Source organism: Carya illinoinensis, chromosome 6 (assembly GCF_018687715.1).
Source record: "Carya illinoinensis cultivar Pawnee chromosome 6, C.illinoinensisPawnee_v1, whole genome shotgun sequence".
Taxonomy (NCBI): domain Eukaryota; kingdom Viridiplantae; phylum Streptophyta; class Magnoliopsida; order Fagales; family Juglandaceae; genus Carya; species Carya illinoinensis.
Genome location: NC_056757.1, coordinates 25162825 through 25168890, shown reverse-complemented (window position 1 = coordinate 25168890; position 6066 = coordinate 25162825).

Genomic DNA, 6066 nt, shown 5'->3' with positions numbered 1-6066 from the left:
TCCGGATTTGAAATCCGGGCCGGAACCCGGGCCGGATTAGCCCGGGTCAGATTTGGGCCGGAACTGGATGAACCTGGGTTTTGTAAAACCCGAATTCCGGGTTCCGAATTGAACCCGGTTTTTTTTTTTTTTTTTTTTTCCTTTTCTGAGGCTTTAAAAGCATAAGTTTTTTTAAAAATAAAATCGAATATCATATTCAAGATTTTTAAAATCAATGTTGAAAAGTATAATTCTCTTTATGTAAAAGCCTATATTTATTATAGAATTTTTTAAAAAAAATGTTGAAAATCCTACTTTTTTAAAAAAAAAAAAAGCCTATATTTTGTGAAAATTTTTCTAAGAGGTAATGTTAAAAAGCATAACATTGTCCAGAATAATAAAATATATAAAAATGAAAAACTTAAATGCATGCAATCCACTATATATTACATTACATTACAAAATATAAAATTACAAAATATGAGTTACATATCAATAACATAGTCTTCCATGTGATTTAATTACGCCAAATAAAACTTCAAGTATATTGGTTGTAGCCACCCAAACGGAAGACAACCGCCACATTAAATTCCTAGTATATTATCTGCAGCCACCCAAACTGAAGAGTAAGAATGTATTTCAACAGAGAAAAACACAAACTATGGAAAAAAAAAAACTAAATTCTCCATTTACATAACTGGGTGAATAAAAAAAAGAGAGATAAAACTAAGGATATCAAGAGAAAAACAATCAAACCACACAAAATTAGTAACTATATTATAAATTCCAAATAACTACTAGAACCATTAAATACACAGGCTGGAGAGAGAAGATTCCTATTATTTTAGTTGAAAATTGTTCTGGATTTATCAGAAGCAATATATTAATAATTGTGTAGTATAAATGGCACATGACGCTTGAAGAAGTTGGAAGTTAGTGTCAATCTGCCTGATCCTTTTATGCTTTCTATAACTTTATCTGTGTTTTATCAACACATAGGACATAAGGCTATCCGGAGTTCAAAAAGGATGGAGAGGTAGTTTTCAAGCCATCAGTTACATTAGAGGAAAAAGAGACACCAAGTTCATATTTCAGGATTGGGGACTACAAATACATATCACGATTCGGGACTGTTCTTAGTCAATCCTCTTCCCTTATTTTTTGTTTTCTAGAACATTAGCTGGGTTTATAGAAACGCCATTAACAGTATCAAATCTATTTATCATGTGCTACACAACAGGAGAAAAAACAAAATGATACATGAAGCTAAGCAAGATTGACAATAGAAATTCTAAGAACATATTTTCTAGTCACTCATGCAACTGCCCGAAGCTAGTGTGCTCCTTATCAAGAGAAAAACAATACATATACACAGAACATAGATACATTGATTGACAACAGGCAATAATTCTCCAGGGTAAACTAAACTGACTTATGGTACTATAATGATTATCTTTTCCATGATATTGACACTTCTTCTCCCAAGCAAATGATGAACATCACCTTCTGATATACACATAAATGCCCACTTCCCTAAATCCTAATTACAAGCTATAAGTTCAATCAAAATATAGATGTTACTTGAGGCCCTCAATCAGCATAAAAATTATATTGCCCCCTTTCAGCTTGCACCAAGAGGAAACTTCACAGACAGAACTAGTAAAATAAATAAGAACATCAATAGCTCAATGAATTCAGTACGAGAACATTAGATGAATATTATATGTAGAAGTGACATATTAGAAGAAGCACATGGAAATAAGAAAGACTTACTTCTCTTTGTTCCGAGCTGGTGTGCACTCGGAAGCTGTGTTTTCGGGTGGTTTCACTTAGATCCTTTTACTACTATCCAAGCATGCCCAGACTAAAAAAGTTCCATTAATATTTACTAAAACACATGTGGATTGGTTCATAAAAATGAAATCAATATGCAAACGGAAGATAAACAACAAATTCATCAATGAAATCACCAGCTCCATTCCATGTGATCTTTAAAGAATATTTGAATCTTCTCTAAATCAATATTAGACCAAAACAGAGCATTTGATAAGTTACTTGAAGCTCACCCTCTGTTCAAGTTTAAGATGCATATCATGCATTTACCGACTAAATATTTTGCACACTATTTTTAATAATAATAACAACAGTTTACAATAAAATTCATTCACAGAAAACTAAAAAAGCACCACCAAAGAACCCCCAATGAAACCTCTTTATTAGCCCAACTGCAAATCATACCAGTGTTACGAAAACCACAAAATAAAACAGCTTTCCAAACAACTGTAGGACACTTATCAGGGTCCACTCAAAACCCATCACAAAACTCAAAACTCAGATGAATAGAACATCCTCTAAGCCGCAGATGAACAGCGTTGCAAAAAGAACCGTCACAGTTCCTCTAGATGAACACAAAGACCCTTGGTAAAAGAACACTCAAATTTTCTACACGCTTGACCTCCAACAGAAAAGCAAATACCCAAAAGTGTCGAGCATCAAATTTACATTATAAAATTTTTTTTTAAAAAAAAAGGAGAAAAATTGACCGAACGGCACACAACAAACTGATGAAGACGATCGCGCGACGTGAGGAAGAAGACGGCACGAGGATGAAGACCAGGCACGCAGATGAAGACGAGGCACGAGGATGAGGCACGAGGTTGAAGATGATGGCTAGGGTTTCGGAGAGAGTTCTGAGACTGATTTCGGCGTAGAGATAAGAGAGAGGGGGAGAGAGAGAGAGAGTGAGAAATGGGTTTTTTGCTTTAGATATATATAAACCCGGGTTAACCGGGTTATAATCCGGAACCCGGATTTCATACTCGGGTCCGGACCGGATACATGCGGTTTTGAAAATCCGGATTTCGGCCCGGATTCCGAAATCCGTAACCGGAAATCCGGTTATCCGGTTTCCGGTGTGGGCCGGATTTATCCGGCCCGTATGAACAGTCCTAACGATTAGCTAAAAAAGTTGAGTATTTGAAATTGAAAAGTATTTTGTATTTGACTGATACGTCGAAAAGAAATTATGAAAATTTTCGAGATTCTTATCTTATCTAAGTGTCCAAACATAACCTAAGTTTCCAAACCAGCCAATCACTCTAAGTCAAGATCAAAACTCTTTTTTTTACCCTTCTTGTTCAACAAATCATGTCCAAAACTACTTACGCAAAAATCCAATTCTAGGTTCTTCTACAAAGTTATCTTACAAGCCAAAGATTTAGATGTATTCGTAAAAAATACTACTTAAATACAATTATTTTATAACGAACCTTTCATCTAATGTTACATCATGTGATGATGAGAGGATAATGAATAGATTTTTTCTTTTATAATTATTTTAAATATTTTGTACATCCAAGTTATCCTATTTGGATCATATTGGGCTACTAGGGTATTATTGTTATTGAGCACTCTCATTGGAATAGACAAAGTCAAATCCAAGTTTTAATTAATATAACATGAATTTGCTTTTACCTGTTCCAGTCACATCATATCTCTACATTAGATTATCTATTTATTTTTTAGATAATAGTAAAATAATATTAATTTAATTTTTTTTAATTTTATCATTTTACCAATTATATGTTAATTGGTAATAATATTATAGCCCTAAAAGAATTTCATGTACCAAAAAAACCCTAGCCAACATTATAATTACATTATATAAAACTCACATCACTCTTCCCAAATAGAATATATGTTCTACCAAAAACTTGTGAAGTCAAAATAATAATAAAAATATTATTAATTTAATAATAATTTTTTTTTTCTAAATTAAGAGCTAGAGGGAAATATCAATGTTCTATCATTAATTAGATTAGAACACATATAGTACAAAAGCTGCACAAAACACCCCACTGAAAAAGAACGTATAACTTACACCAAAAAAAATAAAAAATAAAAAATTTTATTCCTTTTGGTCATGCTAAAGTAACCATCAAATTTGATTCAAAGAACTAATTCACTGTAGCAAAAAGTCATCTATTTTTACATTTGTCTAATCTAATACAACATATTTTTAGACTCTATTAGCCAAACACCACATTGAATTTACATTTATATAATCCAATGAGAGTACTCAGAATGAGAGATTTGGATAATGAGATGAGTTGAGATGAAAATTGAATAAAATATTATTAAAATATTATTTTTATTCTGAGATTTGAAAAGATTTAATTGTTTATTATATTTTGTTTAGAAATTTGAAAAAATTATAATGATTAAATGAAATAAGATAAGTTGAGTACTGAATCCAAGCAAGACAAAAAATTTTGGAAAATCAGAGTTGCATTAGCATTTGGTTCTAAGAGATGCCCAATCCTTTGGGTTGAAGAGCCAACAAACATTCTCTTTAAAGCCCCAAAACAAAGTTTTTTGTTTAGAGTCTAAGGTCTGGTTTGGATAGTAAAATTCTTCAAATTTATCACATCTCATTTTAATATCTAAATACTACAAATAAAAATATTTTTTAATTTCAAATCTTCAACTTTTTTATCTAATTATTTCAATTTTCTAAATTTTCAAATAAAATATAAAAAATAATTTAACTTTTTCAAATTTCAAAATAAAAATAATATTAAAAAAATAAAATTTTAATAGAATTTTAATTTTATAATATTTTTATTCAACTTTTTTTTTTTTTTTTTTATCTTATTTGCCAAAACTCCATAAAATATCTAAACTCAAATCATTTCATTAGTATTTTACTATTATTCATAAATCATTTTATCCCATCTAATTATTTAAACAATGGCTAAAAGTTGAGTAGATAGTGATTCATCAAAATCCCATACTGTATGAGGGAACAAAGGATAAAGCTCCCTTTATCAAAATGGTTCTTCCAGCTTGGGACAAGAATTTAAGATCTCGTTTAATTACACAGTTCATATGAGATAAGATATTTTGTTGAAAATTAAATAATATATTGTTATTATATAATTTTTTAATATTAATTTTGTTTTGTGATTTGAAAAATTTGAATTGTTTATTATATTTTTTATGAAAATTTAAAAAAATTGTAATAATTAAATGAGATGAGATAGTTTAATTTTGTATAACTAAACCAACCATAAAATATTTTAGGAAGTTGACATTTGTTGCTCTTAAATCTTTGGAAATAGGAGGTTTAAATTTGATATTTAAATTATTTTTTGATCATTTTTTCTATGGAGTCTAGAATAAGGGAAAGATGACGAGCATTTGTTAGAATTTAATGCTGTCCAAAATAAATAAATAAATAAATGAAATATTTATACGACTCTTTTAAAAAAGTTCAGGTAGAAAATCTTGAATTTATATCCCCATTTTTTCATATGAGAAATCACTCCTTTTATGCATGAGTCTTTGACATCCATTTTAGAAAAAACCTAACTTTTTTGGAATAAAATTTCAACTCCAATCTAAACAACATTTATGCAATCAAATTGGTTTTTAATCCTTTAAAAACATTTTCCATACAGTCATTTGTAGTGTCTTTCATAACTTAGGACAGGTTTAAGGGTGTGTTTGGGTGTTGAAGTCTCTTCAACACTTCTCAACACTTCTCACTACTATTCATTACTTTATTATTACTTTTCACCTACTTTTTTTACTATTCATTACTTTTTACCTACTTTTTATTACTATTCATTACTTTATTATTACTTTTCACCTACTTTTTATTACTATTCACAACTCTCCTCAACACTTCTCAACACCCAAACCCACCCAGACATTAGATGAGATACAAAATTTTAATCTAATTTCATTATATCTCATTCCATCTTATTTTTGAATATAATTTAAATATAAAATTTTCAAACGAATCATTACAACTCTTTTAAAATTTTAAATAAAAAATAAAAAATAAAAAATAAAAAATAAATCCAAAATTTTCAAATATCTAAATAAAAATAATATTATAAAATTATATTCTTAAAATATTTTAACTTTATAATATTTTTTATTCAACTTTTTTTTTCTTTCATTTTTCAAAACTTAAAAAATAATTAACTCGAATTATCTCACTACTATTCACAAACTATCTAACTACTATTTATAAAATTCTCATATCATTTTAATCCTTAAACCTACCCTTGGAAAACAAAC